The following is a 14,012-nucleotide window of genomic DNA, read 5'->3' as shown; positions in this document are numbered from 1 at the left end:
CATAAAGAGATAAGAAATAAATTACAAACAAGATAATCGACGGGCGTTGTTTTAGTACGTGTTTTTTTTTACCCTGGATTTTACAGTTTCTCATTAATTTGAAGCAATGTTTTAAAAAGTGTTGCATTAAATTAAATTGAATATTCTCAATTATACAGATACCAACAGATACAGGGCCTTCAATTTTAAACTTTATTTTGAAGTGGCAGTTTTTAGATCTTGTGAAATGGCAATTACGATTTTGTCGCTGTTATCTGAGTTAGGGTTGAAACATGGATGAAAATCTGAAAAAAAAATTCTTTTTTAGACCGTCTATCTGTAGATTTTTGACTTTTTCTATTAAAAAAGCTTAAGGTATATAACAATTTTGGTAATATTACTAATAAAAAAAACTATCTCCATACATTTTACAATATTTCAGCGTATACCAAATCAATGAAGTATGACCATATTGAAAAGTCAAGAGAGTTTAAGTCTCCACTGCTCTAGCCTCGCCGTTAAAAAGAGTGAGTGATAATCTTTTTTTTTAAATACGACACCTTATATAATTTTGCATGTTAAATTCAGCCAGAAATGTTTACACCACTGTCTCTTTTAAATTTTTTATTTCCAACTTATTCAGTAGGATTATTTCACAAATTTTAGTTAAAATGATTTTATTTCAATTTAACCAAGAAACACACAGAACAGCTTCACTGCAGCATTTGATATGGCTAACGGAATTTGAACAAAGAAACCTTTTGTACGGAATTGAAAATAAAGCACGAACGGAATGTGTTTGAGTTTTTATGCATTTGTGATGTGAGTTTTTGTTGTTGATTGATTGAAGCGTGAGTTTTCGCAATGATTGCAGATTTTATTCTTTGATATATTGTAAATATTTTATATTATGGAGGTGCCTTATCCCCCTATAAAAAGGGTTTCTTAAAGATGATTTTTTAAGACTTTCAACTTTTTTTTTTCAACACTAGTTTTAAAAATGACTTTCTTTGAACTTCATTAAAATGGTATAATATGCAGCAAGTTTGGCAAACGCCATTTTAACCTCGAGTGACTGAAGAAATGTATCAATATGCCAACACTACTAAACTTTTTCGACGACCGTTAGGTATTGGGTATATTTTTGCAAAAAAATATGTCTACATTAAGTGACTGGTTAAAATCTTCCAAAAACATCCGATGGAAATGAAAAAAATCTCTTATTTGTGCCTATACTTACTTATGTCTATAATCACCCGAGTTTCTAGTACTTCAGATTCAATTACTCTAATCAGAAAGAAAACCCATTTACCGGGCTCATTATTCTGCCCCAAAGCACGTAATTCATATAAACGTTGGTCTACTGTGAAATTCGAAATTCTTTTTGCTCGGTTAGCTACGTGTAGTAATCGTAATTAAATTATTTCGTTTATTTGAATCGGTATAGTTAAATTATTGTTTATATTTACCTCTAACGGCCATGTCTTTCGCAGCAGATATTTAATGAGATTTTATTATTTTCGCTATTGTTTACGTGCGCGTGAAATTTAAATTAAAATTCATTCGCTTGTCAATTAAAGGTTTGTTAAAGATTGAGTCTGAACGAAAATTGTATGAAAACATATATTTGCTGAAATTGAAATTCAAACGGTTTTGTGTGTAAGGCAGACCATATGTCATGTTAGGTAATATTAGAAAGTCAATCTGTCAATAATTAACAGTAAGCGAAACAACACAAAAATATTAATTTAATATTTTATGTTATCTTGAACGTACAGGAATACCCAAATGCTTGAACGAAATAAATCATTACAACGCAAAATATTTAACTGCCGAAAGGCAATTAAATTTGCGATTTCAACCGTGAAAATATACATTCATCTATAACATGTAAATTGTTCAAACACGTTCACTGAATTACCGACATATTTGAAGCAGAACCGACATCAGCAAAATTTTGTGTTTAAATAAAATACCGCCATTTATTAGCGTCGCCTTCTCCCTCGTTGATGACTTCGTATTTGTCATCAAAATATAATATATAGAAATTTTAAATATTTGATTTAATATGTACGAAAACCATTGAAACAAACAATGCCAAATTTTTCATTTATTCAATATATTTGATCCCTATTCTAAAAAAAGGGATAGCAACCACTTTATTTGCAGTTCCTTTTATATATATATATATATATATATATATATATATATATATATATATATATATATATATATATATATATATATATATATATATATATATATATATATATATATGATGACATATATATATATATATATATATATATATATATATATATATATATATATATATATATATATATATATATATATATATATATATATATATATATATATATATATATATATATATATATATATATATATATATATATATATATATATATATATATATATATATATATGATGACACTATACTCCGGGATATCATCCGTTCGCTCGTTGAACTCCGACTGGAATCCTGCATCCGACTGGAATCCTGCAAATCCTGCATCCGACACTTCGAAGTGTTTTCGGAGCGCGAGCATTGAAGATGCCAAGTGAGATTTTGGCGAAACGTCTGCAGGATTCCAGTCGGATGCAGGATTTGCAGGATTCGAGTCAGATGCAGGATTCCAGTCGGAGTTCAACGAGCGAACGGATGATATCCCGGAGTATAGTGTCATCACATTTTTCCATCCGTGAATCAATACGTGAGAATATATATATATATATATATATATATATATATATATATATATATATATATATATATATATATATATATATATATATATATATATATATAGGGTTTTTTACAGCTGTTGCTGTCTCCCTTCTCTCAACCTACGCCTCCATCCATCTCTGTCTTGCCATTCATCTCCGATACCTCTTTTTTCCATAGATTCATCTACTTCATCCCTCCAAGATCTTCTGGGTCTACCCCTTTTCCTTCTACCTATGGGGTTCCATTCTGTTATCTTGTGTATCCACCTATTTCTGTCCGTTCTTCTTACATGCCCATACCATACCAATCTCTTTTCTTCGATCAATGTTAAGGTATCTTTCTTGACACCCATTCGCTGCCTGATCTCCTCATTTCTTACTTTGTCTATTCTCTAAATTCTACAACTTCTCCTCCAGTATTCCATTTTAGTGACCTGTATTTTACTTTTGTATTTTTTGTTGATCACCCAGTTTTCCGCGCCGTATGTCATTACGCTCTGTACTATGGTGTTAAATATATGTGATTTGGTGTGTCGAGTGATGTGTCTATCCCAAAGTATTGGATTTAGTTGTCTGATACAGTTTCGCGTCTGGCCTAGTCTACTGTTCATTTCTTCCTCTGTTGTCCCTTTTTGAGATATTATGAAACCTAAGTATTTGAAATTTTTTGTTCTCTTTATTTGATGATTTTCATCGACTTGTAGGTAGTTTTCTCCATCTTCTGTTGTTGCCAGGTATTCCGTTTTCGAAAATTTATTTCCATTCCATTTTTTTTATTCTTCCTTCAGTGTTCGTAACATGTAATTTAGGTCTTCTTCGTCTTGTGCGAGTACAACTTGGTCGTCCGCGAAATTTAACGTGTAAAGACAGTCGCCTCTGATTGGAATTCCTATTTGTTCACATTTTTTCTTCCATGGTTTTAAGATCTCCTCTAGAAATATTTTAAACAATGTTGGTGATGTGGAGCATCCTTGTAGCAGTCCTTTTGTTGTTTTAAAGCTTTTTGAGAGTCTATCTTCGATTTTTATAGATATTTGGTTTCCTTCAAACATTTTTTTAACGGTCTCTATTAATTTTTGTGGCAATCCGATGGTCTTCATTGCCTTCCATAGTATCCCCCTGGGTATGGTGTCGTATGCTTTTTTTAGGTCTATAAAGGCTAGGTGAACCACTCTATTTTTTGCCATTTTCTTCTCTATCACTTGTTGTAATGTATATATGTGGTCTATACAAGATCGACCCGCCGTAAAAGCTGTTTGTTCTTCTCCAATTTTGCCTTTTATTTCTATTTCTAGTTTTGCCTTTACGAGTTTTCCATATAGTCTTCCCATAGATGATATTATGCTAATTCCTAATTTCCGCAATTTTTACGGTCGCCTTTTTTGAATATCGATGTCATATATGCAGTTGTCCACTCTTTTGGTAGTTGTTCTCCAGTTATTGCTCTTAGAAACATTTGGTGTATCATTCGGTATAGTTTTTCTGATCCGTATTTTATTAGTTCAGGAACAATGCCTCCTGGGCCGGCAGCTTTATTATTCTTCATATTTTTAATGGCCATTTTTACTTCTTCTAAGCTAAGATCTATATCCTTTTGTTCGTCTGATGTTGTCTCCGAGTTTTCTCCAATAAAAGTAGGTCTATCCTCTGTTAGCAGTTTTTTGTAGTATATTTCCCACATAGTATCTGGTATGTATTCTATATGTACTTTTTCTTTCCTATTGGTTCTAAGAGATTTAATTAGACGCCAGGGTTCTGAATTACGCGTTCCTCCTATATATTGTTCCACATTTTTGCAGGCCTCTTCCCATTTGTTGTTCTTTTCTTTCTGTACTATTCTTTTGACCTCTCGATTTTTCTCTCGGTATATCTCTCTATCTTCATCTGTTTTTGTATTTAACCACTTCATATAAAGTTTCTTCTTTTCATTTATGATTTCCCTTAGGTCTTTATTAATGTCTATTTTATGTTGGTTTTGTGATTCTTCCTTCTCTCCGAGAGCTTCAGTAGCTGCTTCTTTGATGCATGTTTTTATGTGCTCGTATGTTGTCCCTAGGTCGTCGAGGCTGAATTCTTCCAGTTTTTGGTCTATTCTTCGCTGATATAAGTACCGTATTGACTCACCGTGTAAAAGCTGTATATTGAACTTTTGTTCTTTTTGTTTATGTTCAAATGCTATTTCTTTTTTTGGTTCACGTTTGTTCCATGACCAGGGGAACTCCATTTTCGCGATCAATTCAGTTCAGTTCCTTTTAATAAGGCTAATTAAGCAGAAATCGTAATAACTAATATAACAATTAAGAATGAAGATACAGAAAATACAACAAAGCATGTTTTTCCGCTGTTTTAAATCAAGCTTATTTATGGCACAGATTAAAAAATTAGAAGGGAAAAAATATGCCTAAAACATAAAGCTCCTAGACCTATTGGAAAAAATATTATACTAATTATCCAAGAACTTTCATTTCTATACAATTATTTATTCTATTATATTCGGCAAAACAATTATTATTATTGGCAAAAAATTAGTATTTTATTGTAATAAACTCTGGTCTAGATAGAGAGATTTTACATTTTATGCTTAAACAACTTGATTCGATTTTTGAACGCTACAGCAAATAATTCTACGGAGCATTTTATAATATTTATCTCATAACAAGAAAAAATAAATAAAAACATTAAAATTCTACAAATTACACAACAAATATATTTAAAATATTCAGATTCAATAGTGTATGTATTTTATTCCAGATTCGGCTTAGTCTGAAACTTACACATACAAAATTTTAGTATATGTTTTTATATAAATATAAATATTTCAGTCTACTAAGTTCCACTGGAATAGTGCAGCATTTCGTTTTAGCTGTTCCACACAGTTATTCGACATTAATAGAAAGAATAATTTTGGTTTTTAGAGAAAATAGAATTATCTAAAAACGACGATAAGCTTTTTTTTAAACGCAGCATAAAGTTAAACACACTATACAGTTTAATATTCGTTAAAACGCAAACAATTCCTGAATTTTATTGCGTTCTGTGTTTACCGAAGTTTATCCGTATTTCATATATATATGGAGTACATAAAATAAAATTTTACTTGTTAAGCAGTTTTAAATTTTACACGATTTCATGAAATCGGTGGGCAAATATGACATTTGGCAGACATTTTCCCCGGAGAAAGATCGTAACAAAGAAAATTATATCCAAAGTCGAGGCGAACACTTCAAGATGTGCGAAGTGAGTTTTTCTTTTCTCAACGCGCTGCATAACAATCCAAATGTTATTGTTGAACTTCGCAATACGATTTTATACGAATCGAAGTTTGCTTTTCCGTTAACGGGTCTTTTCGCCAATAAAATATGAAATTACAATTCGTCTTTCCTTTCTGATGGTTTTCCGAAACGATTTAGTTTTCTTTGTTTAATTAATGATTTAGTTTCCAGGGGTGGTTTTTCGAGAGGAGCACAATGAGACTATAAGGTATGTCTTGTAACGACAGCCTTCTAGGTTACGTTTATTTCAATGGGCACGTATTTAACATGCATATTCTAAGAAAAAAACGTCTTCTTCTTCTTCATGTACATGGTGTGCCAAATAAAACGACCCACTATACGATCTGGAAACCCATGGGAAATACGAAAATAAAATTCTTACAAAAGTTTCTTGGACTCTTCTGAAGGTTTCAAATATTATAACTTTGTTGATACAGGCTGTCTCAAGAGTGTCTCTTCCGTATTGTTAACAATAGGTTTGATTCGTAAATCTGGAGTATTGGTATTGGTATTGGTATTAAAGGGGGGCGCCCTCGCGGACGTCCAAGCACTTAGGCCGCCAGATGGGCCCGTTGTGCCCCCAGGCCGCTCTAGAGGGCGTCCATAACCCCGCCCCTTCTATAGAAGGTCAGCAACTCCTTTAGCCCAATACCGTGCACTGAGTCCGGATCGATCAGGGCCGTTCCGAAGACTTCCAATCTTGCCCATGTCAAGGCAGGGCACTCGGTGAACAGATGATACGGGGTCTCCTCCCCTTCCATGCACCACCTAAACTCCGGGTCGTCTCCAATGCCTAGCAAGCAAAGATGCCTCTTAAGCCTGCATTGTCCTGTCTAGGCCCCTGTTAGTGCTCTACACTCCCTTCTGGTCAGTCTAAGCAGCTCCCTGGTCCGAGGAAGGGCGGGCCCATCCATCATAAGCCTCGCCTGCCTCATTCCCGGAGCAACTCTCCAGCCCCCCGCGGCCCGGTCTCTCGCCCAGGCTTCGAGAGCTCCCCGCCTAACTCACGGGGCGATCCCCAAGCGGGGCTCTGGCCCTATATGCCTATGCGAGGAGCCCTCTCTGGCTAAGGCGTCCGCTGCCTTATTGCCCCGGATACCGGTGTGACCCGGGACCCAGACCAACGTGACCTTTCTCTCCTCAGCCACCCTCCTCAGTACCCCTTTGCACTCCTTTATCAACAAGGAGCGCGTACGCACTGACTTCAGCGCCATGAGTGCAGCCCTACTATCCGAGCAGAAGAAGACTCTCCTGCTTCCGTGGTTGAGCCGAAGCACCTCTCTGGATGCCATCAATCTGGAGTATTATATCACTAAAAGGAGTAGGATCAAAAATACCTAATATTGACAACAAGTGAACTAATGTGGGCAGCTTTAAATTCAACAACAATTTATACGGCTGTTATCTTAAACCTCGAATATCTCAAAAAGTAAGAAAAATTTAAATATAAGATAAGTTACAACCAAAAAATGAAAAAAAAAACACATAACCTCAATTCCTACCTAAACTATACAAAAATCGAATAGGAATTTCTTAAGAAAGTAACATTTAATTTAAAGGATTCAAAAAATGTCGATGTGCTCCAACAAAGTTGATGTCGGAAGGGACACTTTTGGGACACCCTGTATCAACAAAATTATAATATTTTAAAGCTTCACGAGAGTCCAAGAAACTTTTGTACCAAACTTTTTGCGTATCTCTTATGGGTCTCCAGATCGTATAGTGGGTCGTTTTATTTGGCACACGGTGTACCTCTTCTCACCGAAGATTGACGATAACTACAGCAAATTCTTTTCGTGTTCCTGATATTGTGACAAGTGTTTGAACGTTCATTTAAGTCCATTCTCGGATATTTTTCATCCAATACATCTGTCTTCTGGTCTAACCTCGCTTTCCTTGCATTTTATCTTTGATGCACATTTGTGGTAGTATTTACCATTATTATTTTACCATTCTTAATATGGTATGATCAAATGATGTCGATTTCCACATGCTTTGTGCACGATGTGCTTAAAGTACGACGTAATATCCACATTACTCTGTCACTTTCTGGGTCCAGGATTTCTTTTCATGTGAGCATACAAAATAAAAGTTTCAACTAGCTATATGATCTCGGGTATTTAGTGTTAAATCTCTGCTACTAAGAACTACTGGACCTGTTTTATTTTGGCTTTAACCTCTACATTCTGGTCTAAATTTGCAGCAATACAACACTCACGATACTTAAATCTAGCTACTTGTTGTATCACTTCGTTATTAACTCATATTCGTTCCAGGCTGTTGCAACTCTATTTAGTAATTATTGAAGTCCAGTTTTGAAGTTCCTCGCAAAATGCAACCCTGTATCACCCTTTTTCTTATTGATACAGGCCTTTGTTCTCCATTCCATGCTTACATTGACTACTTATATTCTATATAGGTTTTCAATGATTTTTATGACATTTAAGTCTGGGTCCTTTCGCTTCAAGAGAACAATTAATATAGAATATTAGATATTGTCGAATGCTTTCCCATAGTACCTGAAGCATAAATATGTCCTATGACTTTTCTAAAACCCAATTGTTCATCCCCCATATCCTCTTCATATTTACGGTAAATTCGAAGCTGAATCAACGTCTAAAGACAATAAATCTTAGTAAAATTTTATTACAATATTTAATAAAGTTAAAATCCTGAACGGATGTCTCCTTGGATTGATATCGTTAGGAAAGTCAGCAGAAAAAATGTTTAAAACATAGCTTGGGGCAATGCTGTCACCTGAACATGCTAGGATGGGAACTCAAGTGATACTCGACAGATTTCATTCAATGCTAGTGAAATAAAATGACAGACGGCGTGACAGAAAATTGTGGGATATTTATAACGCAAAAGGACTAGTAACCTATCTTTCTTTTGGTAATTTATATAAAATAGAGAATTGGGTGCTGTTTAATTATGTTTCTACTGCTTTCTGTTGAATACTTAATACACCCATCTGGCGTGCGAAAAGTGTCATTTTACTACACCAGTCTCATTACCCATGGAACCAAATCACCAATTACTGCACGGGTTTGGGAGCAATCGGATGTTTTCGGAGATATTACCCCATAGTCAAAAGTCAAAGTCAGCCACCACTTGTCCAAAAATCTCTCAACATATTAGACCCGTCAAAGACAAAATTCGGAAATGATTCGCTGGATACAAAGTGGTTGTACGAGAAAAAAGGCAACACCCAATCGATATGGGACATATGACGATATTTGTCTGTGCTATGACTGATTGCCCTGTAAGGCGATGTAATGCAATAATGTTTTGACGATATCGGAACTTAAGGGAATTGATTGATAGAGCGATTTGATTAAACGGGTGACGGTCGGCGACGTGGACAAATGTCTTTCGTTCCCCGTAGTCCATCTGATGTCGGGAACGATATTGTGAATTCGTGTTGGGTTTGCGGTTAGTTTAGCGTCCGGACTTCCCGATCGGCCTTGAAACCGGACCTCCAATTTCATTATCGATGCACGTCCTGGTTTTATAATTTCGATCCTGTTCGGAGAAGTCGTCCATCTAATTGAATTCGGTTAACCGTGTTCTATAGGACTCAAATAAGAACAGAATTATCCTTTTAAAATGTTGGATTATATTAAGAAATATAAGGGGGACTTGTGCCAAGATTTAAACTAAATTTAAGAATAAGTAGGTACTCCGGTCAACGACGGGATTTCGATGGAAGATAATTAAAAATACAGGGTGTTAAGTTTCTCTTTTTAAAGATCTTACAGCTTATGATCTTAAAAAAGGAAGTACGTTCATCGAATGCCATTTTTATAGTATCTCAAGAACAAAAAAAAATAATGTCATTTATTACTTTGAATTACTTATTAGCATAGCATGATTTGAATGACTACATGTTCTCAAACTTAGTGCAAGAGGCACAGACACTGGAAACAACTGAAAATAGCTACTATCACTCACAAAACATGTGAATGAGAGACAAAGATTTAAATTTCGTTGAAAATTACACAACACTCCAACACAAGAAAAATTTGTGGTCAGGTCCCCTAAAATCACGGTCAAATCCAGAGGAAAGTTCAGTTGTACTATTATAATTCACGACACCTACAAGTTTTAATATCACTAACGCATTTTATTATTGCCGCAAGTTGGTGTAACTCTAGAAAACTGTCTCGTGCCAACACTGTGGCCATGGCAGCTTACTTTCGAAAAATCGATGAAATCGAATTTCTCGAAAGTATCGATAACGTCGAAAAAAATTTCTTTTTGTCTGTCCGTTCTCGTCTTTTGGTTTTTCTTGAATAACGTTCGAATCGTTGGAGCTACGAAATTGAAATTGTCACCCTTTTTAACCTTCTATGCACGTATCTATATAAGCCTATATGAAATAGCCCCGGCGATGGCTTCCATCTTTTTTTTTTTTCGAGTTTCGACTGTCCGAAAATTTGACTTCAAATTTGACTAGTTTCGTTTAGTCCCCTGACGGAATCTATTGAAATTTTGATTCCTGTGGGGAAGGGAAGTATTTTTCAAAAATTAAAAATCACGTTTGCATGGGTCTAACAAAAAAATCAATTCTCAACACGTGTTCATGCGATCCAAAAAAAATTTTGAACGGGATGATCCGCGAGATCACATTCTGTAAACCCTTATTCTTCGTAATTTTCAAAAATGAACACGGCGTGGGCGGTATTCGCAAAATATAGAAAATTGGGGTTCCTTTATAAAGGTAATTGACGATAACTAGAAGGCTAGGCTGTGCTTCAGTTGTCAGTTTCTTTCACATGGTCATGGGGACAATTAACACTTTTGCATTTAAGTTTTTCACCTTTTGTACAGGGTGTTCAAGATATTCCGTAATATATTAAGAATTGTAACAAGTGCCTTGAATTTTCAGCTATCGACATGTTTAAACTTTTGAGTCTGGGCGCGATCAAGTATGGCGAAGTTTTTAATTTGGTTCGCAGAAAAAAATATTTTCTTCAAATCTATTTCCCCGATTGGCAAATTTCTTCAACCAAGAATCAGTGCTACAACATTTATTTCAAGCATTATTTTGATTGTATACAATTATGAACAAAACCCTAAAAGACCCTGATAATTGTTCTTTTCCAGAGTTGATTAGACGTAATTCAAAATTTGTAAAAAATATAGCCGATTGGTTTAAACATTATTATGGGCCACATCGAGGGCTACAATTTTTGTATTACCGGTTTTCATCTATTACATACGATGCTCGAGATATTTGAAAAAAAAAATATATGAAAATCACTATTCCTCAGGCTCAGTCTAGACGCGATGACGTCATGGACTATTACGGCGTAATGCGTAGCATCAGAAAAAACCATTTACTCTATTAAAAAAAATTGCTGGACCATAAAACATAGGAGATCCAGAGGTCATACAGGGTGCGAGAAATATTTCAGGAAATATCTCTGGAAATCGCTATTATTTTTACACATTTTTATATTTATGAAAGTTTGACGTGATATTGAAGTACGGCGAGACGTGAAAGTCACTTTATAAGGGGACATGCACGATAGCATTACATCTATTTTACGAAAGTTTTTGACAAGAAACCGCAAAGCTACTTCTTTTGGAAATACAAAGCTGCTTCGAGCTATGCACTACGGACTTGCCCCGTCCAGTGACGATGTTCCCGGAACCTCTTCCAAAACGTACAGTTATCTATCGCTTTATGCAAACAATTTTATTTTATTTCTGACCTGACCCCAGTTGTATATAATTCCAGTTTTTGTTATTGTACCCTTCAAGGAAAGAAATATTATGTGTAAATTTGGTAGAATGTGGGGGTTCCCTTTTGTTCTCCTTTAGTCCGGCCTACACACATGCTAATATACTTTGTGTAACGTAATGAAGACAAATGACTCGGTTTGCTAAACTCAATTAACAATTACAACTAAGAATTAACACCTAAGAGTGGCCCAACACTTAATTTAATTGAACATGGAAGTGATTTGAAAATGGCGCCGTTTCAGTTGGACGCTCTGGAACGCAATTTTCAGGAAACACGACAAGAAATCTTTAAATCACAAATGACAATAGTTAAATATCCAAGTCGTATCAATTCTCATGCTACGAACGTTATTAGAACGCTACCCAATGAACAAATGCGTGAATTTATCAGTCGGAAATTGGTTATTCTTACTTTACCTCCAAAAAAGAAAACACCTTTGAAATGGAATCGACACCTTTTAAGAAGATTCAAAATTATGCTTTTTTGGTTTTATGTGTCTATGGGTCAGTAGTAGCCATATAATAATTATCATTTGCATCAAATGGAAAAATTATTAACTACTAACTTTTATTTAAAGAATATATACTGGGAGGCGGGACCAACTATTAACTGTCAAAAGCAATATTCTTGGGATTAGCTGAGCCTGTATCTTAAGAGGTCTTCTATTTAGCGTCAACGAAATGAAATTTATGATAAACCTTTTTTGATCATGCGAATCAAAAGCTAAGATCTGAAAAAGTGACGAGAAAAAAGAACAGTGGAAAACTCTAAAAATCCACATGCTCATTAACTTACCAAAATGCATAAACATTTTTTGCAAGGAGGACCTGAACTAATGCGAAGAGACTGCACTACGGTGAGCTAATATTCCATAACTAAACTGAATTAAAGCAAAACCACTAGACGCAAATAATTCGAAATAAATTAAATGTAGCATATTTACCCCACGTTCAGCCAGAATGCAATTTTGTAACTATAATTCAAAATGAAACTGGAATTATACTAATAAATCAAATTGTGGTTAGATCCAATTCTGGTGGTCATTGCAATAATTCGGACAATTGCAATATTCGACTGGATTATGGTGTATATACTACAGCTAGATGATGTGGATACATATATACAGTATATTGCTCAAAGTTTTGGGTGGTGTATAAAATGGTAAGAAGAAACCAATGCTCAAAATAACTTGTTTAACATTCAACCTATTAGACCCAGCATTTTATGAGTAAAATCATTATCGCTATCAGTAACAAGCTATGATAAGTAAAAATGTGATTTTATATTTTTCACACCCTTGCAATTATGATGTTGATCAGCACATACATGTTTTCGCAACAGGTTTTCTATTTTGGAGGGTACGATCCAGAAGTAAGGAAAATTAAAATTACACTTACCAACTTGGACTAACTGAACGCACACATAATTATTAGACAAACAACGTTTTTGCCTGTTTTAGAATGTTTAATACTATATTATTTTAATTCTGATTTTTATTTGGGAATAACCTTTCGTTAAATCAACTTAGCTGGCTTTTACTTGATAAAAATCTATTTAACACAACTAAATTAGAACACAATATGTTCAGATTTTCACAGTTATTTATTACTTTATGACACCTGTTTCGAAAATACCGCTCCTTTATCAAATACAAAATATGACAATATTCCGACATCTGTATATATAGTCATGGGGTTATAAATTTTAATTTAACAAGGGAGACGCATTTAAATCCAATTGATCATTAAGTAATAGATTCGAATACCTCATTTTATTAATCTCCATAGCTTCCAACAAATTATGTTTTTTGCTTTTTCTGTCATTATCTAAAATACGAAAATTATCGCCAAACTTGAGCGTCTCTGAATTTAAATGAATGGCATAGTTAGAATCAGAACTTTTATTTTTCTACGCTGTTTTATGTTCGTTAATTCGTTTCTTAAATGTTCTACCTGTTTGTCGTGAGCCGTTTTATAACTTGTAGACTTCTGAATTTTTCGTAATTTAGATTTATTGTTTTTTTAAATTTTTCCAATGGTGTTCTCAGTTTTAAAAGCAAGTCAGAAATGCAAAAGATTGACAAAAATTTTGATATTTTACATAATGAAACAAAAAGCAAAAAACCAAATTGGTTGGAAGCTTTGGAGATTAAAAAAATGAGATAGTCGAATCTATTACTGAATGACAATTTGGATTTAAATGCGTCTCAGTTGTTATATTTAAATTAAGTGATTATGTATATATATAGATGTCGCAATATT

This window comes from Cylas formicarius, unplaced genomic scaffold, assembly GCF_029955315.1.
Source record: "Cylas formicarius isolate icCylForm1 unplaced genomic scaffold, icCylForm1.1 PGA_scaffold_1__22_contigs__length_36826433, whole genome shotgun sequence".
Taxonomy (NCBI): Eukaryota; Metazoa; Arthropoda; class Insecta; order Coleoptera; family Brentidae; genus Cylas; species Cylas formicarius.
This window is presented reverse-complemented; position numbering follows the sequence as displayed.